The 22992-nt window shown below is 39.7% G+C and overlaps 1 protein-coding gene across 5 annotated transcripts in view; it reads left to right on the top strand.

The window, feature by feature from the left end:
* FAM110B (family with sequence similarity 110 member B) overlaps positions 1-22992 on the top strand; it is a 111583-nt gene that overhangs the window by 81892 nt on the left and 6699 nt on the right. For 4 of the 5 annotated variants that reach the window (XM_034064306.1, XM_034064308.1, XM_031052279.2 and 1 more), the window contains one exon: positions 13168-13232. The gene's annotated coding sequence lies outside the window, so the exon portion shown is untranslated. Of the gene's footprint in view, positions 1-223; positions 243-13167; positions 13233-22992 lie in introns of those variants that run through there. The other variant, XM_031052281.2, reaches the window with a different exon arrangement.

The raw sequence follows: 22992 nt of genomic DNA, 5'->3' as shown, positions 1-22992 counted from the left end.
TCAGGGGTTGGCGATGCTATCCTTCTTTAGTGGGTTGTGGTTTCTGAATATTGACATTGTTGTTCCTGGCTATTTCTATGCACAGGGTGTGTTGCATGACATTTGGTTGCTGTTGGGTGAAGAAGAGACAACTGGAGAAGCTGTTGTCTCTGCTCACCACATAAACCACACTGTGCAGATCCAAGGGAGCCCTAGCAGTCATGAAACCTATGGCATATACATTTTGGACAATGACAGTGTTGGTATGAGTTTGTATGTAACTTGGCTGCTGGGAGGGACGCTGTGTGCTGTGCAGTGCTTATTTGGGCCAGTGGAGATAACTCAGGTGCACAAGAGACCTGCTAGGAGAAGAGGAAATTAGTGTAGGATAAAAGCAATTCCTAAGGATAGTGTGCCTTGTCACCTTGATCCCTGATGAGGTGGCCAACTGCCAGCTCCTCCTGGCTGGCTGCTGTGTGGCCTCAAAATGAACTGTGTGTCCATTGCTGTTCCATGTAAGCAATTGCAGAAACTTGTATAGTGATTCAAATAGGGGGGAAAATGCACGGGGGGTGGTAATTTTTACTATAGCTGGATCTGTACTTGAACAATTTTGCATGCTATATTTTTTGCTCATGTTGTCTAACTTAGAACTGCTTAGAACTGCTAGGGAAGTTGTTTACCTAGTTCTTGCCATGAGGAATTATTGGAAGGAAGGGAATTTTTCCCCAAGAAGGACAGGAGCTCCAGGTGGGTACACCAGGGCTTCTCATAGAAGAAGGGAATTAAGGTATCTTAAGTTTGGTGGTATGAATACTCTTATAACCCTCAAATTATGTGCATAGAATCCGTGTTGTACTGGAGTCATTCCGTATCAGGCAGGACAGTCGTTTAAGTGTCCAATATTGTGAGCATGCATGACAGCGAAATCCTTTAGTAATGGCAATAGCTGGTTGGCTGTTAGAAGCATTAGACGTAGGAGGTTTGTTTTAGGCAGTGCAAAATAACGTGCCTTCAGGCAGCTGTGCGGCTTTGGTGTGAGAAAGACTGTGGAGGATGGTTTCACAGGTGTGATGCAAAAATATGTGTGCTCATTTTAACCCTCTGTGCCTCTTGTAGTTTCATTTTGAAGTGCCATTTCTGTTCCTAGTGACAGTGTAGTTAAGGGGTATAAACATGGACAAGTTTGAACACAGAGCAGTCATTTGCTTTGTTTTTAATGTCCGTTGGTATCAGCAGTGCATGGTGAATTGGCAGCACAGCAAGTCCTGTGATAAGAGTGAATGTCTGGGTGGTAGATCTTCCCTGTGCTCCAACATGAAATCTTCTGGATTATCTGCTGCTCTGAACAGGATTGAAAGTAGCTGGAGGGTATGTTATTACGTATAGTGAGAAAGCATCTGAGTTATTTCTCTTCTTGAGAGGTGGTGTTTAAAGTGGGAAGAGGGGAACTGAAACCTCTCTACATCAACACTGTGATGCTGAATGCCTTCTTGCAGGCACCATCTCTTCTTGTGTAGTGGAGGTCACCAAATAAAGCCAGGTTTATGCACATACGTTTTTAATGACATAACCCTTTGAGGGTGGCTTTGTGTACTTGTCTACTACCAGGTCAGAAAGTAGTAGTAGTCGTATTAAGCTCTCTGCCATGTTTGTTGAGGTTGTAGAAGCACAGCAATGAGGGTTGCTTTTGCATTGTGTAGAAAATGAATTCTTCCTTGGTGATCTGCTTATTTTTACTTTTGAATGTGTGTGTGAATTTAACTAAAGAACATGTGTTCACACAGTTGTGCTATTTAAGTTAATGTGGGGTGACTCAGTATGTATTCACTACTGTTATCCCACAGCAACTGCGACAGAACATTTTATTGTTTGAAGACAATGCTAATAATGGTAGCATTAAAACAGCATTGTAGTTTCACAAGATGATATTCTGTTCTCAGAACTGCGAAGTGATTTGCCATTGTCAGGCAGGGGAATGGGAGCTGACCTGCAGCACAGACAACAGCCACCACTTCAGCTGGGCTGGGTTGCGCTGCCTCCCTCTGCTCCACTTTCTAGGAGCAGCCTTTGCAAAGCAAGCACTCCAGTGTGCATGCTGAGAGCTGTCGAAACACAGCACCTTCCCAGGGTGATCCTGCCCTAGGCTGCTTTTGTCTAGCAGGTGAGCCGTCCATAGCCAGGATGGCTGGGAAAGCACACCCTGCTTCTGGCCGCCCCTCACCTCTTGCTGCTCTGGTTCGTGGCTCCACCAGGTATGCGGTATGCTGGAGGAGAACTCAGTATATGAGCTTTGTGCTCAATATGTTGTGGATGCTATGGGAGCATTCCCATATCTTGCAAAGCAGTGGTTCAGAAGGAAAGCGTTTTTACCTTGGTCATGCTTTTACTTTCACATGAGCTTTGGTGGAGGGATTGTAGGATGAAAACAGCATGGCTGTAGTAACTAGCGGAGGTAGCTGTGCTGGTTTTGTAACTGAGTTATTGCTTATAAATGCTGATAAATTCTCAGTATGAAAGTAGTACTTATGTTATTAATCTTTATCATCACCTAATTTTGTAAATTGTATCATCACATAATTGTGTAAACTCATAATGATAATTTCCTTATCAAAAGAGTTGATAAGAATGCTTGGAACTTGAAAACAAAGATGCAGTGGTGGGAGCCATATACATTTATTCTTTTGTAGGAAATATAAAAAGTAAAACATTTCCACACTTGCAAGTACTCCTTTTCTGTGTGTTCCCAGTATGCTGTTGTGATAATCACATTGGATAATAAGAGCATAGGCAATGTGATGAGAAAATGAACTAAAAAAGAGATTGTTGGCAGAGCAGGGACAGTGGTTTGAAACCTCACCAACCTTAAACTACATTTGTAGTACTATGGCTTGCATACAGTGTGGACATCATCTGCAGCATAAAGCCATTTGGAGGTTCATTGATGATCATGTTGATATTACCATTGCAGAGTTCCTATGCATCAGTAATTAGCAGATAAGATAGCTGTGAATCCAGACCCTGAGATCTTGCACTGAGCATCTCTAAGATGCACAGCCATGGAGCAGGATTCGCTTCTTTAATGGCTCCTTTCTCCCAGCAGTGTTCCCCATGAGCCGTGTCGCAGAGTACCAGAGGGTTGTGGTTTGATTTCAGTAGCTTCATTATGGAGTTGTGTCCATCTATTAAGATGGATGTTTTTTAAAATGTAATTTGCATTTGATTGGGATTCTGAAGAAAAAGAGCTGATTTAAGGAAAATAAAATGGGGGAAGAGCATGTTTTACAGTCTTGAGATTCCAGACATCCTTGCTGTGAAAAATGGGAGTTTATTTAATTAGCTAGTCTCTGTGTGGGTTTGCTGAGTTGCTTTAGTTTGTTTGTTCTCTGTCAGTTTCTAATAATGCAATTATTTATTTTCACTGAAGAGAAAAAAAATGAGTTTGGTGATCTCTGTTGCTCAGTGTCTGCTGGGAATACTGCTTCTGAGTTCTACCACTACAAATATTTGTATGCTCTTGCCTGTACTGTCCACAGAAGCACTGGGGAGAGCCGGACTGACTCAAGATGGTTTGCATATCTTCTATTTTCTTTTGACAAAATCCTCACATGGTTCTGTCTAACCATGATATTCCATAAGTTGCAAAGAGCAGATCACATTGTTAATTATCAGATTGTTCAGTCCATGTGATATGTACCACAGGACTTTACCTGAGACATTCGGTGATTTCCCTGCCTCGTGCGTGTGTTGTGGGATCAGAAAATCTCCTTTGATTAGAGTTTCTAAATCGCAGTTATGTGTTATACCCGCCACCTAGTTCTGTCCCAGTATATCCTGTCTGTCACTGTGTGTTCCTGTTCTGTCACCAGTGCAGTGTATTTGGATCTTCCACAGCATATTCAGTGTTACAGCGTGAAATCCAGGCTTGCACATAATGCCACAGCCCATCAGCCCCCTGTTTAGCCTCTACTGACAGTTAAACACCAGCATCAGCAGCTTCTTGTCCTCAGTCCTTTCCTGGACTGTTTCCAAAATGCTGTACACAAAGAAGTCCTGCACAGCACTACCTGTTAATTCACTGCCTTGCTGAATATGTTACAAGTGCCCACTGCTAAAAAGGAGAGATCATGCCCTATTTTTCCCCTAGATAGTCCTTGCTCTGTATCCTCAATTTTTATCAATTTCCTCAAGTCATCCTGTTTTGTGTGCTTTTGACAGCTAAATCACTGAGAGGTGCAAAGTCAGAAGAGCAGAGAAAATGCCCAACATGTACTGAGAAGCAAATGTCAGTCTTTCAAGAATGCAAAGAAAAAAGAGCAATAGAAATAAATTTATATATATGGTGATGAATTTTAATATGTCTATTGTAATATTTATCATGTGTTCCCATGTCTGGATCACTTGTTGCTGGGGAGGTGAGGCAAAGAGACACCAGTTTTTGGTACCACTGAAACAGATGTAGCAAGACGAGATCAGAGAATCATGTAGGTTGGAAGAAGTCTCTAAAGATTACCTGGTCCATCCTGCTGCCCAAGTCAGGTCCCATTGAATCAGGTTGCTCAGGGCCATGCAGTTTTTTGTATCTCCAGGGGTGAAGGTCCAGCAAATCCTCTCGGCTCCTGTTCCAGTGTTCACCTCCCTGACAATAAGACATTTTCACCTCTATAGAGCCGGAATTTCCCATGCTGTAGATCTAGCCAATGCTTCCCCTGCCCTGCACACCTTTGAGGACAGTCTGTGTCCTCTCCCATCAAGCAGTTGCAGGCAGTGGGTAGGTCCCCTTGTAGCCTTCATTTCAGGGCTGGGCAACGAACACAGTGTTCTCATCCTCTCCTATGTTCCAGCTGCATAGTTGGCTCTGGTGGGTCAACATAGGTCTGGGCAGCCAGCGCCAGCAGCCTGTCTACAGGAGGAACTCTCTTTTTTCTGTACTGCATCCCAGATTAGGTTGCCCCTTGTATTTCAAGAGCCTTTATACAGATACTGTATACTCTTGCAGCAAATCCAAACACAGTTTAGAAGGGCAAAGCACAGTTGGAGACTGGCTCAGTGCCCAGTCTGCTTTTAACCTCTGCAAAGGCACTTCTCTTTGTCAGCCCTGGTGAATGTGGTATAGATATGCAACATTTTCTAGCCAGGAGAGTTAAAAAAGAAAATTTCATGATAGAATTTCCTAGTCTTAGTGAATCACCTGTTACAAGTACTGGCCTGAAAGAAGGCATCAGTTCGTATAGATCCTAAGACACAGGGTCAAGCATATTGTAAACATCCAGGTTAATGAGCTTAGAGCTAAGGCACCCAATGAATACTAGTGTAATTTTTAAAGATATCCATTATCTCCCAACTGAAAATTCACATTCTGTTACTCTGTGTATACATTCTAAAAGCATTATGGTTTTCAGAGTATAATATGAAATGGTAGGTTTTGACTTTTTTTGATGTGCTGACCATTAAATGTTGCCTAATGTATGTATGAATTCTATGTGGCTATTTTAGACTTTGGACAATACATTTTCTTCTTATGGGTATTTTTGAGCATTCCTCTAGAATAATCCATTAGACTCATCAATGAACTATCAGCTATAGATTAAAAGAAATAGTATGTGAAGAGATTGACAACTTGATTTTATGTTGTTATTTCTCACTGACTGAAGAAATTGGATCTGTTTTTCTCTCCCTAAACTATAGCAAAACCAACACAATATTGATCCATTCTTGAAAAGCTGTTGCTCATAGCATGACGCTCCTTTTGGAACTTGACGTAATGTGCATCCCTTTACAAGGTTCATAAATAAAATATTAGAAAGGTAAAGTTTATGACCTAGTTAGGAGTTATGTGCATGATCTCTTCTCCTTGATTGAACTGAGGAAACAACTGAAGTAAAGCAGGGCATTTTTTTTACATACAACAAGCCTGTTTTAATGTTTGGTTTCTCTTAATGAAAAGGAGATTTATGAGTGTATATTCCTTTGATTTTTGACTGAACTTAAAGCAGCTAGACATCAGAAATTGTATTATGCACAGTAAAACTTAATTAGGTGACTGCATAAAAATCAAAGTGCACTTTTTTTTAGGAGAGGAAGCAAGAATCCCCTTTTGGTACTAGAAGCACATATGTAGCTGAGTCCTATTTTCATCTCCTTCTCTTCACCCAGAGGTGTTAGCAACAGATGTGTATAATTTTCTGCCAGGGGTGATGGGCCAGGGATATTAGGCGGAATGGGCTATATTCCTTATGTCCTGCATGGTGCCTTCTTCATTTAGCAAACATGCATGAGATCTAATATTTCAAAAGATAGCCTTTAACTTTGTACATATCAGTTTGAATTTATATATTTGGTCTCCAGAGATACCAAGCACCTATTTCTTCATGATCACAGTTTGACTTGCAGATGCTAAGTACCTCTTGAAAGTATGCACAAAGGCTTTACATTTAGGCATAATTAGTAATGTCCATGATAAATATGGGCCTTTTCCAGTACCTGAATTCATATTTGAAAAAAAAATATACAAAATGTAGCTATTTATAAAAATGTTCTTATTTCTATATCATATATGGTAACTGTTGGGATAGGTAATATGTAAAAAGCCCTGATGTGTTCTGGTTAGACTGCTCCAACTACAGCTGTTCATTTCAGAAACTGGTTTTATTTTGTGGTAGGTTAGGCAAAACTGAATTCAACTAAATATTTGGGGACATCTGTTAATCATTGAGAATGTGGGGTTACCTGTAATTTTTTGTTGATCATAATTTTTGCAAGACCCTTTAAAATAAATAGATAAATAGAACAAGAACACAGCTGTGCAAGTGGACAAACAGAGGGTTCTGTAGTGGAAAATACCAGGTGCACTTTTTGAGTGAGATAAGAATGTGGCACATCCAGATGTGTTTCACATAAAGCATCAAACGTTTCAAGTCACTTCTTGGTGGCAGTACCAAACCAGAAGAGTTTCTTCATGGCTCATGCAGGCAATGTTCAGTGATTACTTGAGTTTCATTCTGTTAAAAATTTCCATTTAGCACTTGTGGCTTCATAACTGTCTTGGATTCTTTGGGTTTGTTTTTTTTTTGTTTCCCTCCATTATGGTCACTTTTTTTACAAAGAAAGATGTTTGGGAGGTGTTTAACACAATTTCCAGTTTTTGTTTTCAGTCACAGGAAACATGCTGTTGGTAAACTGTTATATGCCATGCAGCTTGTGGTTCCAACAACCTGCTGTATTACATGCATTGTGTGCTCCTCAGCCGAGCATGGGCTGCAGCTTTGAGCTCCCTCTCCATTCATTTAGAGGCTATCCAGCTTGGGCACACAGCATTCCTCCCTGTGTGGCTGCACGTGTTAGCGTGTGGTATCCTAATTAAGATTTGTTGTCCTCCAGGTAGTTCAAATAAAGTTCCATGTGTGGTTTTCACTTTTCTTGTTGTGGTATTTCTATGGTTTTAATGTTCAGGGTCAAGGCTTCACTGAACCTGGATGAAGGCAAAAAGCAAAACAGCTACGGAAAGTATATTTAGGTATAAATATTTTAGTGTTTCTTAAGGAGAGTAGACTGCAAGTTGCTTTGAGTTGGCATGATGTTGCCCCCTTGAAACTTGTTTTATAATAATTTCATTCCAGTTACTTGGTTTTTTGGTTTTTTTTTTTTTTCAGTTTCCATCATCAAAAAGGCTTTGTCTTAATTATTCTTCATTAAGATTCAGATGTCTTGAGACTAAACAGAAGCTTTTGCAGTTCTCAGATTGAGGCTATCTAAGCAAAAGCTCACGAAGCAATCTCCCTGGTTTTCAGCAAGCTAAAATGGCTGGGAAGAACCAGATACACTCCCTGAATCCTCACCACAGTGCCTGTGTACTTACCGCAGGCATGGGGCTCATCATGCTCTTCAGTTAAGAGATGTTGAAGAAGTGTGTTCTTGGCAATGCCTTTGGGAATTTGTTATATGCCCCTCTGCTGATAGTATTCAGGGCCATATGTCTCTTTCTTTCTTCAGATGTATCTCAAATAAGAAATCCAGATGTTAGACTTGTCTCTTTTTCCAATTTAAAATTCTCTCTGGGATCTTGCCTGTGTGACAGATATGCTGGTCATTCATTCCTCTGAGATTTTGGAGTTTCGAATATGCAATGTCAGTCACAAGAGTCGGTGTTCTGGACCCCACAGTATTTTTTCTCATAGTATAGTGCTTTTTATTGTAAGAGTGTTGAACGGACCAGCAGCCAACTAAAGGGACAGCTGGTGGAGCAAAGCAGTTTTATGGTCCCACTGACTGGAATTGTACATGACCTCAGAGGGTCAGGTACCCTTAGAGATACCCACAGGAAGAAGTAAGGATGCTAACCAGAAAGAGAAGGAAATCTTTATTTTTGTATGTGAATTTCAGTGACTTTTAATTCTAATGGTTTCAACTCTGTTAGAAAGATACATAGTACTTAATGAGCCTTCTAAATGTGGCATGTTACTAGAATGTCCTGGCACTACGTACAGAAGGAGAGCTTCTGTCCTGTCAGCACCCAACTGACCAAATGATTGAGAAAAAAGGTATCTGAAAATGGTAGAAATGTTTAGAATTTATTTAGTGACAAATTTCATGTTAAGTTCCCCAGATCTCCTCATAGTGCCTGTTAAGTTTTTCACTTGACCTTGATTACATCAGCCGATGAGAGAGACTGTTGAAATTAGGATAACGAGCAGTTCAGGTATGCCAGCTGCCTGGCCATTGTGGAGTGTTTTTCTGGGCATTCCAGATGGATCTCTTAGAGACAAATTTGAATGAGGCTGTGGGATTTTATAGAGAAAAAAGCTATAGAGAAACGTCTGTTCAGAGGAAAATGTGATCATTCACACCCATGTAATTAGTTGATTTGGGAAATGTAGAAGAAATTAATATTTTCAACAATCTGAGTCTAGTTCAGAGTTTATCTTCTCTTGGTTTGGGAGCTTCCTGTCTCAGTGTCAGGCATTTTCTGCCCTTACAACAAAGGAGGTTAAATCTTCTGGCTGAAGCTCAGAAGGTAAAACTGGCTTGTGTACATGGCTCAGTTTCATGTATTTTTGTGATTTCAAGAAGTCTGACATCAGCTTTTGTTGTGCTGATTGAGATCTGAAGTGTTCTAAAGTATTTCTTTTTTTTTCTTTCTCTCCCTTTTTTCCCTCTCTTTTTCTCAAGAGAATTGGAAAGATAAGGACAGTTGCTTTAATGATTCATGATGAGGCCAGAATTCAGCTACATCCCATGCACCTGTTTAGTAACAGCCAGTGACTGATCAGTTCTTTGCATAGATCTCCGTTACCATGTCTTTGGCACTGTATCAGCATATCTAGTACTGATTTTTAAGGAAAGTACTGTGGGACCACTTATTGTTCCTAGAAGAAAGCTTTGTGGAGACCAGTCCTTCCTGTTGAGGTGATACAAATCTGCTAGCACTGGACTTGTTATTTGAAGGGGTTAAAAAATACCTGGGAAAGACTGGCAATGAGAAATAAATGGCATGGTAACCGTGCACAGCTGGCAGTGTACGTGGTGGCAGGCATGCTGATGTAGCTTCCCTGCTGTATCCTGCCTGAAGAGAGCAGGTCTGTGCATCACCAGGAAGAAGCAGTGAGCTCTCAGTAATAATACATGCTTGCAAATGTTTTCAAACTCTACTGTGAGTCCAGTGTAAAAATGTATGGCAACATGCCTAGTTGTATTTTCATCTGAATCACACATCTGCAAGGGAAATTAAATCCTGGACCTCCAAGCTCAGAAATAAATCCAAGAAAGAATTACAAAGCACCAAAGAATCAACTATATGCCCCATCCATGCAGTGTTCAAGGCCAGGCTGGAGGGAGCCTTGGGTGACAGGGTCTAGCGTGAGGGGTGTTTGCCCATGGCAGTGGGGCTGGATCTTAAGGTCCTTTCCAACCCAAACCATTCTGTGATTCTATGATATTAGTTGTCAGCTCTAAGTCCTTTTGCCTTCTTGGAGGCCAGGCATTTGATGGTATTTTAGTCACAAGTAGCTAGGCTCTTCCGAGCCAAGGCTGGCCACATACTGTACTACAAATTCCCTAGGTGTGGGACAAGCAGAACCTGCCTCTTTATTATTTTCCTTCTATCTCATGGAGAAGGCAAGTGCACGTTAGTTGGTGGTGGCCTTTCTGGATTGCTCTGCCTTGGGGCTGGGCTATGTAGTTAGATAGGTGGGGGAACCAAAAGTCTGTGACAGGGATCTGTCATGATGCATGCAGAGGGGATGATGTTTTCTAAAGAATTATACCCGTGTGAGTAATTAGAAGTTGAGAAATACTCTGATGACACCTTTTATACTAAAACAGTATAATTACTTGGGAGGATTTGGTGCATTTAGCTGTCCTGGTAAGTCCTCAGTTGTATTTTTTTTACTGAAATCTATGTTCTATTCTGCATTTTTCTCTACTTTTTCCTGCAGTTGCATGTTTATTTTCGAAAATGGTAACTGTAGTGCACTGGTCCCTCTTACTTCTGCTAAGGTTATTGTGTTGATGTTGAAGTTTGTCTGAAATGTGTCACTCTAGCGCACTGCATTTAGGTGCACTTCACTGCACTGAAGGGACTAATAAAATGTTACTGGAGATTTGTAACCAGAATGGTTTATCCACTTAAAACAGTGCAATGAATGTGTGGTTCTGCCTTGGGCTGTTCATCTTGCACTTGTGAACTCCAGTGCTGCCTGCCTATTTGCTTTCCTGTTAGTGGAGGCATCCAAGCTCACATAGGTGGTTGTCCGTGGTAGCGCTTCATGGTTGGTCCCCATCTATGTATAAGATGTGTAGATTGGAGATTATTGTGCTGTCAGGCTGAAGAAATTAACCTAGCACTCAGTCTGACTCCATATTACTCTGTCAGCCTTATCCATTCAGTTTTGTGACTACATGCTCCTTTTGCAAACACTAAATGGGATTGCTGGTGGTTTGTTCCATAGCATGAACACTGAAACCAGTCATGTACTTAAAAGCTCCACAGAATGTTTATCCATTCAGATTTTGTTTGTATATCTTTCTTACTCATTGCTGTCCTGGGTCCAGATCCAAGTTCAATGAAGCCAGTGTTGTTTGTCCTTTCCTACTGATTCCACAGTTTAATGCATTCCCTGTTGAGAAACCCATGAGAACTGGAGAAGTATGTTGTTGTGGAACCAGAGGATTATGGCAACCCGTTCTATGAGAGCTACTGCGGTATTAATACTTGCAGTTTTATTACTATGACCTCTTTCTAGCACTTAGAAGATGCAGTATGCTGTACATCTTTTAAAATAGTTTTCACTGCTGTTCACTAAACAAGAACATATTCCATTGTATAGTTCACACTGACAGTCACATCGTAATTGTGTTGATCCTTTTTGCTCTATGAAATAACAAACTGAAATAAGTGTTACAAATCTTGAGGAAATTACAAAAAAATCCTAGTCTTGCCAAAATCTTGAAGGGCTTTATTTTTGTGTTTAGCTACTACCTTATGAATAGTTTTAAGTCCATTTGAATTGCTAGTTTGGGAATAAACCATATATATGTGAGGTTGTAAGCCCCATATATATGTGAGGTTTTATGTCTATCTACTTGTATCAATAAAAGAATATAAGAGTATATAAATGTTGATATGGGAAGAAGGAAAGCTTTTGGTGTGTGCCCTTACATGATGTCTGTGTTTTGGAGCTCTCTTCAAAGACATTGTGCTGGTGTCTTCCGCAGCTTGGCATTCCTACCCTTCTTCTTTAGTGTCTCAGTATCATAGCAGGGTTAGGAAAACTGCTGCTTCCCTTCCTGCATCAGTGCCTTCCTGCACATAAAAATGTGTGGAGAAAGGCTGTGTCCTGGAGCAGAGCTGTTTTCCTCCCAAATGAATACACTGTTTTATTTTTACCTTCACTATTGTGTATACAAATTGCAGGAATATAATCTCAAAAATTGTGAATTACATGCTCTTGTCAGCCTATTGTATGTTGAAGATTTTTACAACTATTTTTAGCAGGTGCCACAAAATAGGAATGTTTGGATTTTTTATCTGCATCAATATTAATAACTGGTTTGGATACCAAGAAAGTACCTAATAATTTTGGCGAGAAAAAGGAGAAGATATTGCATATGAAATTAAAGATGTTTTGATTGGCTAGGCAGGGCTAGTGTTTTGTAAATACAGTGCTGCCATAGTTTAAAAAAGCATTCTGTAAGTGCTTTAGAAAAGGGGAAGAGGCTAATAGAAAAAAAAAAAGTAAAATGAATAGCTTTGTAGTAGTTGTGTGCCAGCAGTTGAACATTCTAATTCTTCCATGAATAATCATTTCAAACAGGTGTTGAAAAAAATAACTGATTCCTACAAGGCATAAAAATTCTGTAGTAATTTTTGGCAGAGTTGTTAGTTTGTAAAATACCCTGTCAGCTCTCTCTAGGTCCCAGCAGGGAGGTGGGGGGGTCTTAAGCACACAAACTTTTTGCTCTTTGACCTTAACTCTGAATATGGGTGGTTACTTAAAAACAGTTCATCACTGCAGATTCTGTGTTTCCATGTCAAAATCAGCTAGCAGCTGCCCTCAAATAACACTAACATTTACATGTTGATATTTTCCTTCAGTTACTTGCAAAATAGCTGAAGCAGATTCCACGCCCTGCTAAAGCTGTATCATGGAAATAGTGCTGGGGTTGTTTTTTACATCACTAGCTCTTCTTCATCTGGACATAGCCAAAACCAAAGCAAAAGGGATTGTTTGTCTGCAACAAGAACTTAAAATGCACGATCGTGTGTTGTCCTTCAGCAGTGAATTAAAAAATTCATGTTGTAATTTGGCCGTTTGCATTTGTACATTGATCCACAGCATGGCTGTATCTTGTCTCGCACCTCAGATACTGCAGCATATGTGAGCTTGTGTTCTGGGGCTTCCCAAATGACTTTTTAATTAGTTGTTATTATTACACAGCTCATAGCTTTTCGAATGCACAGCCATGTTGATTTCGTCACTTACCTTTCATGTGAAGTAGTTCTGGTTGCTCTTGTGGCTGCCTTGCGTTTCTTTTCTTCCCTTTTCGTGGCATGGACTAGCCTTGGTGTGTGGTTTCCTTGACTTCCAACACCACAGCAGCACTGACATGTAGGAACCTGCTGCATTACTGCTCTGTTGGGTGGTTTTTTAATAGCTTTTCTCATATTTTGTTTTCCTCTTTTTTTTTCAGAATCCCCTGGAATATTACGTCCCTCATGAGAGCGTGGACAGGAGTTTGGCATTGTGCTTTTCCAGGTACCTTTTTGAATTAAAATGCATATTTTTCCTGGGGTTTGGTAAAGGAGAAAAATTCCAGAACTTTATTATATCCTTTTCTCCTGCCCTGGTAGTGAATTTCTCTTCCTTGACCTTTCTTAATAGATTGGGTGACAGACTCATTAGTTGTAAATATATACTTCAGTACTGTTTAAGAAAGATTGAGGCTTGTTTTTGCTGGCCTCTATCACGCAACAATCTATGTGTCAATGTGGCAGAATCCATTTTGGAAATAGTCCAGTAGTTCCAGGTTTTTTCCCATCCTTTATTCCCAACCTGTTCTTTGGTTACAGTCTCTCCATTCAGGATTATGTTAGCTTTTTGTAATGGAGACCTTCAGTGCAAGCAAGCATTTCTAGCCTTAGTCCTCCAGAGCTTTCTGTTATTGCCCTGGTTATACTAATATGCTTAAAAGTAGAAGAAAGCTTAAACATTTCAGAACCCTTCCACAGTACTCTGAGCCTGATTTCAAGGTCTGAGCAGGAGATGAACATTAAAGTTTAAAATCTTCTATTCATCATTAAAGCTCCTAAACAAAAGGGGGAAATCCAGTTTTGGGAATAATGGAAAAATGTTATATATCAAGTAACTTCATTGTTGGTGAATACAAGGAAACCAGTGAAAACCCAAGAGGACAGGAGGGGACAGGAGCTATAAGTGTGGCACTTCATACCAGGGATTATACAATTCTTGAAAGACTTGTATGAAAGAAAATGAGTGATCAATATCTGATGTGTTTTATCAAATCAGCAACATGATTCATTAATACTTAGCTTTAATTCTGCTCAGTAGAAGGTGTTTCATGTTTGTCTGTTTCCAGTCACCATATTTGGCTGCAGAACATAAATTTGCATTGTGTGGTGTCTTAAATTAACAGTTATCACTGCTGTTTTATTTCAAGACAAAAATGTGAAGTCTGAAAGTACACATGGCTAATTTCAGGGTAAAAATCTGTTCCCAGAATGTAGAAATAGTTTCATAAGCCATTTCTGTCAGCTGAGGAAATTGAGAACTTGAAATTCCAGATACATTGCAGTATGAAATTAAAAGCAGCAAAACTGTCATAGCTGTGCCAAGGACTGACATCAGGAACATTCAAAGCCTTATAAGGGATCTGTGTTAGTTTTTGTGGTCACAAGTTAACCTACACTAATTTCACAGTCACATTTCATATTTTCACCTTCCTAATGTCATGTTGCATGGGATTTATTTCTGCTCTCTTAGAGAATGGATTTGATCTTTGGTGTTCATATAGATGTTTCAGGAGGTCTGTAGTTTTGTTGTTGGAGATAAAATGAGTATTTTATAAATGAGTAAGATCGGATCTCTGATTTGTGATGAAAGCAGCATTTGGTCCTGGCTGGAGTGGTGCAGCCAGCCCTCCCTGGTTATTAGCTTTTAAAGAATATCTTGAAACCAGTCCTGATCAGTAATGAGCTGGTGCTAGTGAGTGAGGGACATACCCTTCACTGGAGGGACTCGCTTGCCCAGCAGTGACGTGGATGATGTGTTGGCAGGACTGCTGGACAGGAGAGGTTACCTTTTTGAAGCAGGCATGGGCAGATGAAAAAATGGACACTGCATGTCCTCACTTGAGGCTTGGCACCTTGGTTGCTGCATCCCATGATCTGTCTGGCTTAAGCAGCTTGGCCCTGTGATGTTCAAGTTCATGTTCTCTAGATCCACCTACTTAAGAGGTTTGTTGATATTCGTCTCTAAAGAAGTGACAGTTTATTGGGGTAAAGCAGGAGCTGCAAGTTTGATATACCTCTATCCAGTTTCTGGGTTTGGAAGAAATTTTCTGTGTTACTTTGGGCATTCATACTCAATTCTACACTTAATTCCCTGTTGGAGATTTTCTATTGTTTACAGGAGAGGGGGGACCTATTAATGTGACTGCATATCATAGATCTGAGAGAGGCACGGATACATACCTATGTTGCAGTAGTCTGGTACTATAATGGGGGTAGGAACAGAGAAATTAAGTAGTTTTTCTAAGCAAGGCACTTGTGAAGGAGGACAGGGTCGAGAGCATCCTGAGTTCACGACTCTGTGGGGACAAGCCTATTGTGTGTTTCAGCATGCAAAGAGCACATGAAAGGGAGCTGAAGCAATGCCAAAAGGAAGAACTAGATTTACGGAGGAGTCTACAGCTAACCTTAGTACTTGTTTGATTGACTGGCTGGTGTTTCTGGTTGACTGGATTTCCTCCACTGTTTGTTTTCCTCTTGAAAATGTATGGGGCTCCAAGGCAGGTACCTTCTGTATTCTGTTCATGCCAGCCACCCCAGTGCCAGCTCCTCTGCTTCCAGCCTGCTAGGCTCAGTGGACAGTCCGCCCTGGGCTTGGTGGCTGAAGGAGGGAGGAGGGGAGGTATCTCTCACCTGCAACCCAAAAGTGGCCTGGATTGGTGGGAATTTTGCTTCAGAAGCCTCACTGAGTGTTACCTTTCTCCACTACAGCTTTACTCTGTTTCCTCTGCTGGACAAGGGATGAGGAAGCACTTGAAGTGCCTCTTCCTTTTTCCTCTAATCCCTCTTTGTCCTTGTAATCTGTTTCTGCTTCACAACCCATTTTTGGTGCCCCTGTCTTTATTCTCAACAACTTTTCCTCTCCACTCTTTTCCTGATAATTGCATTTCTCCTCTGTCTCTCTCTGTCTTGCCATTTCTTGCTCTTGTGTCTGCCCCTACACTTCCAATTCCAGGTTTGTTTGGTTTGATTTTTTTATTTCCTTGGAGCTGGGATGCCTCAACCCTCCCTGCTTTGCCTTCGTCTCCACTTGATTAAATGCACTGGTCAATAAAGCTCAATACAGCTTTTGTTTTCTTGAAGATAGTGAGGGTTTCTTAAAATGGTTTCTTAAAAGTTGTGCCCAGGAAGAATTTCCATCATCATAACAACTTCATTAGGGCCCTCAGATATGGGAAAGCCATTCAGTGTGCAGAGTCTTGACTGACTTCTTAAAAGCTGCTTTCTAAGAACATTTAGTAAAGCATCATTACATTAAATAATGGTAATACAAAAACACACTTTGAGCATCAAACCTAGATATTAAACAAAAGTTTGGATGCTCATTAACAAGAATCTAACTAGATATTTATATACAGTCAAATAGGCTGTGAACAGTTTGTCGAAGATCCGTAGTTTTAACATGTTGACTATGGGGACATATATTTCCAATGCAGCAATTAAGAAAAAAATATATTTGTTGTGTTCTAAGAGCTAACACCTTAACAATTCTAGTCAATAAATCTGGAATAGTCTAAGGGGTTACATACGCAAACCTGTAATCATGCCATGCACATACAGCTTAGCGCTTAGATTATACAGCTGTATATTGCATTGTGTTCTGGTGCCAAAACTGACATTTTAAACCATCTGCTTAAAGAAGTCTTAAGTATACAGATGTGTCTTCAAGACACAGTGTTACACACTCCTTTCATTTTCTTACTTCTAACACCATGTATCTTTAGACTTGAGGCTGGAGAAAAGGGGATAAACTGTGCAGTGGTATGGGAAAATGTGCTCTTATCTAGAGAAAAACATAGCTGTACCAGTCAAAAGATATCATTTGTGGAGTTGCTCTGAAGGTTGCAGTGCCCTGAAAGGCTGCTGTAAATCATATGTGGTTTGTTTTTGTTCAGGTCTTTTTATTACTAATTCTTTGAAAAAGACCTGATTTGTTTTTTACATAGTCAAAACTTTGGAAGTGCGTTTATTTAAGAAAAAATAAATGGGCAATATTTCATGTATGTAAAAGGTAAAAAAATTTGGTGCTTGGAAATGGTTAACTCAGGGCAGTTATGGCGTAGAAATTATTTTAGAATAGCCATTCTGACCTTACCACAGTAATATCTCATGTTACAGAACAGGCTGTTTAATACAAAGAGTTTTGACAAACAACACCCCACAGTTAATCAGAAGAGTGGCTCAAAGTCCTCCTTTGTCAGAATTAGGCCACTCTGTTGTACTCCACTGGCTGGATATTATCGTTTTTCTAATGCTTTTAGCATACTCAGTTTTTCATTGTGCCTACTGCACTGCCTGTTAAAGGTGGTCTGGTAGGTTCTTAATACCAGTAAGAGAAGTTCACTGGCTATATTTTAATACTTATTTCTAAAGATAAACAGTTGTGTCCATATATGAAGAGCAAGCTGTTAAAACAGGAGAGAGATAAGTTTTAAATATATATACATATAATCTACGTGACTTCCTGGTTTCGTGCTTGTAAAAATCTGGCGGATGTCGTAAGAAATATTCCATAGACTTGTGCACTATTTCTCTCAAATATATTTGTACAACAGGTGAGAAAATTCAGAAAGATGCTATTAAGCTTTGTTTTGAAAATAACTGTTTTTAAAAGTTTCTCTTACTGATTAAATCTCTGGCTAAAGGAAAGAAAATTTTAAGTATGTTATTTTTTTGTATTTATAATTCTTTATAGTATCTGTTCTCACAACATAGATTGGGTTTTTTTCTCTTTTCTGGGCTATATTTGTTTAATTTTGGTCTTTGTGTATTTGTAAAGTTGGAGTTTTGATGTCTAGTAACTGCAGGGGAATGTCTCACTGCAACTGTTTTCGTTGTTTTTATTAATCAAATATAGTCTGTTTAAAGCTATGTTACTATATTCCTTTAATACATTTTTCATTGTAAACAGTTTTAGAACACATTTCTCAATAAATCAGAGTCTGGACATGGCAACTCATGATTTTCAGGGCCTTTGGCCTCTTACAAGAGCCTGGTAAATTTTTTTTCTTTCCCACAAAAATGACCATGGCAGCAGCAGCAGGTCCAGTTATGTCTGTAAGACCAGAGATTGCTGCACTCTTCTGAGAAATGCGAGGCTGGATCAAATCCCCAATCCCAAACGGGAAAATTTCCCACCTCCTGAAGGAGAACCCTGTTGGCAGAATATTGAATGGGTTTTCCTATTTCAGCTGAAATGTCCTACTTGCTAGAAAGTACTTAATTGCACTGGGGCAGGGTGAGTACCCCAGTTTCTTCCCCAGTTACCCTGAATGGACTTTTTTTACTCTTCCTTAATTTAAAGAAAGCTTGTAAATACATATATATATATTATTTTTTTTTAAGTGGAAACCTTTGAAAAGAAGTGCTGGAAAAGGACCTATGGCCTAATACTTTGAGCATCTGTCTGGGAGGGATGCTTCCAGTCTGCACTCCAAGTGGGGGGAAAGGTGTTTTCTTTGCACCCTCATCACCCCTGACTGCATTTTTAGGGCCGTCATATACCTACCTGCTGCATAAAGTGGTGTGAATGAGCAAGATGGGCAAGGAATTCCCTGGCTCCTGTACAGCTTGGGAAATGGCCATCAGGCTTAGCTGGGTGCGTGCCTGTTAGTAGGAAGAGGTCTGCAAGAGGTCTTTCCCCCTGAATATCCCTCATGTCCCAAAACTTTATGAACACTGTAGTTAATTAAATGGTGAACATAGAGACTCTTTCCTTACAGAACTTGCCATTTAGGTTTGTGTGGTTTTCAGTGTTCATTAGTTTCAAGTGCTCAGCTTGAAGGTGCTCTTACAGGTTTGCATGAAGCACAATGTCAAATCTCAGAAGGAAGTCATGTCACCATGCTGCAGTAGCTATAAAGGAGGTGAACCTACTGATGTCACTTGGTTATGGCTCCCCAAGTCTTTGAATACAAGGCTGTATTGGTAGACACATTGCACATTTAATACAAACTTTCATATCGGAAATCTATACTTTTAACTTTATCAGTTTAAATCTGTCTTGAATTCTTAGGTTTTCCAAGCTTGTATGCAGAAGTTAGTCTTAACTTACACTAGGGCTCACTCCAGGTCTGATCCTGTAGTTGCACTGGTGATGACAAATATGCTGCATTAGGATGCTTTAACATTTGTACAAGTTTTAGACATTTAAAGGATTTAGGACTATGTTTAATTTATCTCAGTGTGTCAGATGGCCCAGAACTGGCATGTGGAAAATGCTGCCATCAAAATGTATGTTCCAAAGTGGAAAGGTTTTTGGTGAGGGATGCTGCAAAAGTTAGAGCTTTTTCCCAGCTGCCTAATTACTGATTACGCTTGTGCTTCTGTTGTTTTCTGCAAGGCAGAGGATCAGACTTTGCTGTGTGGTCAGGGGCCATGTGGATGTCTGATGCATGGAGTCTGCAAATCCTGCTAGTGAGGAGGCATATCTCTGTGGTAACACTAGAAGGAGGGTGCTTTGCAGGTCTGTCTCCACAGTTTTTGCAGATAGGAGTTTTTTTATTTCCTTCCTCACTAGTGCATATGATTTTTACTGAGCCTACTGCCACAAGGATTTGAGTAGTTTAAAATACATCTCGCTCTTAAGATGAGCTTGTTAAAAATTGCCACAGATTTGAGACGTGAGCTAAGATTAATAATGTTCCATTTAAAACATTTTTGCTGAGCTTGATCTTTAAAACCATTTTGTGGTTCTGCCTTCCTCTGTTCTGTGGAATCCAAGCATGGCTGTGAAAGACAGGAGCAAGTAGAAGAGGTACTGGCTTTTCCTATCAGTAGAGAAGGGAAAAGCATAGTCCAGGTAGCACTGCCCCTTCCACCAGAGCAGAGCAGTACAAAAACAGGGTGGTGCAGTTGGGGAAGCAGTTTGAGAAGGAGGAGATGAAGGAGCAGAGAAATAAGAATCCCTCTTTTTCCAGATAACATGGACAAAACAGCTGGAATGAGGTGCAGCAGGGACCAGTCTCAGGGTCTGATGAACCTCTGAAATGTGATGGAGTAACAGGGCCAAGTATCCTGTGTTGAAGAAGGGGGCTGTGTTCATTTCTGAAAGTACAGAAAAGATCCTGGGAAAATAGTGTAGGCCCACGAGATCACAGGATAAATTAGGAATTATGACCTTGTTGTAACGAGGAGGCTATAAATTTAAACATGATGGTTATAGAGAAATGCAGAATTAAAAGGATAAAAGTTGTTTGGACTTGAGGCCATTGATACTGACCGATGATTGAGCCCTAAAGGTGTTTTCTGAAGCTTCCCAAGCTTTAGGAACCACCTAAACCTAGTTCAGTGTCCTAAGCTAGAAGTATTCACATAAAGATAGAGCTACACATGTAACAAAAAGTTACATTTCTTCTTATACTTTTTTAGGCCCTTCCTAATTTTTTTTTTGTTTAAATGAGAAACTAAAATTATTCCAAAGACTTCAGTACAGTGTAAGCAACACAGGGGTCCAAAGTAAACAGAATTGATTTCCATTACAGCTTTTACAAATGTAGTAGGTAATATCACTCTATAAGATGACTTACATTTTTTATGTACTATCTAGTTGAAATGAAAGGAAGTTTCATTTCTGAGGTTTCTTGTGAATTTGGGCAGCTGTTTGTGCCTTTCGAAAGAAATCAGTTTTCGTGTTTGGGAGGCATCTGTAAGGCAGTATTTACCCAGAAGCAAGGATTGCTGAGAGTGGATTATTGCGGCTCGGTAGGAAATGGAGCTGTGCTGGATTTCAGAACTATAAAGAAACAAAATACTTCCTGAAGATTTTTCTTTCAGAGAGGCATCTCCATCCAGCTCCTAGTGAGCACTAAGCATACATTGCAGGGCGGTATGTAAGTATAGCTAAGTCACTTTCCTGCTTTCCAGGCATTTGTACCTCCATGGATTTTTCCAGAAGCTATTTTCCTGTAACAGTGTTAGCATTTCTAGTTGTGGCAGCATCCTGCATTAAACCTGATAAGTGCACAGTGAAATAGAGTGTTAAGTGGTGGCAGTGCTTTGCTTATGAAGAGTTTTGTCTTAGAAGACTTTGAGGGTAATGTAAGAGCAAAGTAGAACTAGCATAAATATATCAGCCTATTGTACGTTCATCTATACAAGTTAACACAGAGTGAATGCTAGCTGTAGCTTGGTGGTTTGGGTTATAAGTGATACACCAACAGTGAAAAGTGGCCGTCTTTGACAAAGTTGTTACCTTCCCAGTTGGTGGAGATTCCCATGTCTATATAACTCAGCCACTCTTGATTTTAGGTCACATTTTTTGTGTCCTTTTGAAGGCTTAAACATCTATTTGAACACGTATTGCTCTTCACTTACTGTTCACTGTTTCATGTTTTTAGGGGGGAGAAGAGTTAAAAATCAGCCATTTCAGTAATACTTTCAGTCATGGTAGATCTGAAAGATTATTCCATCTCCTCATTCTATATCTTGACAAGTTAATATTATGTGAGACCAATTCTATAGCCTTACATGTGTTTATCTAAAATTGGTTTCAGAAGTGAAATACTGCTGCCATTCTGAGTATGGATTATCTTATGTCAATTTGAGCCTAGTTTATTTAGGCTTATCCTGTATTTTTAAACTTAGCAACATAAATATATAAGGTTTAGAGTGACAGTTATCCACAGAAGAGCTTGTATCAGTTTTAGACGTACACAGTAGTATAGCTTAGACCTGTAGCAAGTCATCCTCAGTGAAACCCTCATTTATAGGCTTAGCAGGGACTGTTAACTAAGCAGCATTTCCATTATAGGACCTGCAGCTCTAAACTGTACCTGGTCGTTACCAGAGCCTGATATTTTCCATCCGTTTCCTATGTTCCTATGCAGATTTTGTTCTTTGAGTTGCCTTGCGATCACTTGTTGATTACTCATGCTGGAATTTATGTGATGATTATGGTGCATCTTGAGGTAATGGCAGATACATTTTATCACCTGGAAAAGAAAATTGACAAAGGCCTTTAAATATTCAGGAAAGTAGAGTAAAGGCAGTCAGCCTTTGTTATATTTATCCAAGAGGGATGAACTAAGACTGTGAGTTTCATTTTAGCTTTGTTTGGGTGAAGCTGAGTCCTCACCAAAGTCAAGATCAGAAATTTCACTTATTTCATTTGGGCCACATTTTCACTGTTGTTTTTTACTGCTTTGTTGCAATTTGAATACTGTTAAAATATGGAGAGCTCTTCTGTGGATACTTCTAGGCAACGACTGTCTGAAACTTGGCCAGTGTGTTGGAGCTACAGGGCAACACAGAGACAGGAAGGAAAGTGCAATATTTGCTGTCAGTGTCATTCAGTCTGTGTTTAGAATGCAGCTTTAGGTATGAAATAAAAAATAAACTTCAGTGTTGTACCATAACATTGTGTTAATAATAGCCTTAGCAATAAATATTTGCCAGAATGGGGCCCAGTCATAAATTTATTTTAAATTTAAAAAAAATGCATATTTAGACTACATGGAACTGTAATTCCAAAGTTTCTGCACAGTTTATGTTCTCCTACTGTCTTGGCTTTAAATCTAGGAAAGAATACTTTACAAAGGATTTATTTGTAGTTCATGTTAGCTGCATAGCTATTGCTGCTCTAGGCTATGTTGTATTCCCCTAAATCCTGCAGATAGCATATGTGTTATTTAAATGTGAATATCTGACAAACATATTACAGATATAAAAGTGATTAGAGCATGATGCCTAGGTTTAATAAATGCTTTGCATCTCTGCCTCTGTCACAAAGGAATCGTCAATCTAAGTATCTGGCTGAAAATACAGCTTAAAAAGTTCAAAACCCATCTACCGCTTTGTATGTTTTGCATTTTGCTCAGCAGGTCTGCAACAGGCACAGAACAGTTAGATGAGCTCAGTTAGTAAGAACTTTAAGAAAGGTTTTATTAATGCATGCATAGTATTAAAATGAACTATGTTTGAACATGTGCATAAGCTTTTAACTTTGTTTTTCTTTAAATAATCAAATCTACCAGTTGTTTTACAGAAGA

This window comes from Melopsittacus undulatus, chromosome 1, assembly GCF_012275295.1.
Source record: "Melopsittacus undulatus isolate bMelUnd1 chromosome 1, bMelUnd1.mat.Z, whole genome shotgun sequence".
Lineage (NCBI taxonomy): Eukaryota > Metazoa > Chordata > Aves > Psittaciformes > Psittaculidae > Melopsittacus > Melopsittacus undulatus.
The sequence above is the reverse complement of the archived record's forward strand: the minus strand, read 5'-3'. Positions and strand labels throughout refer to the sequence as shown.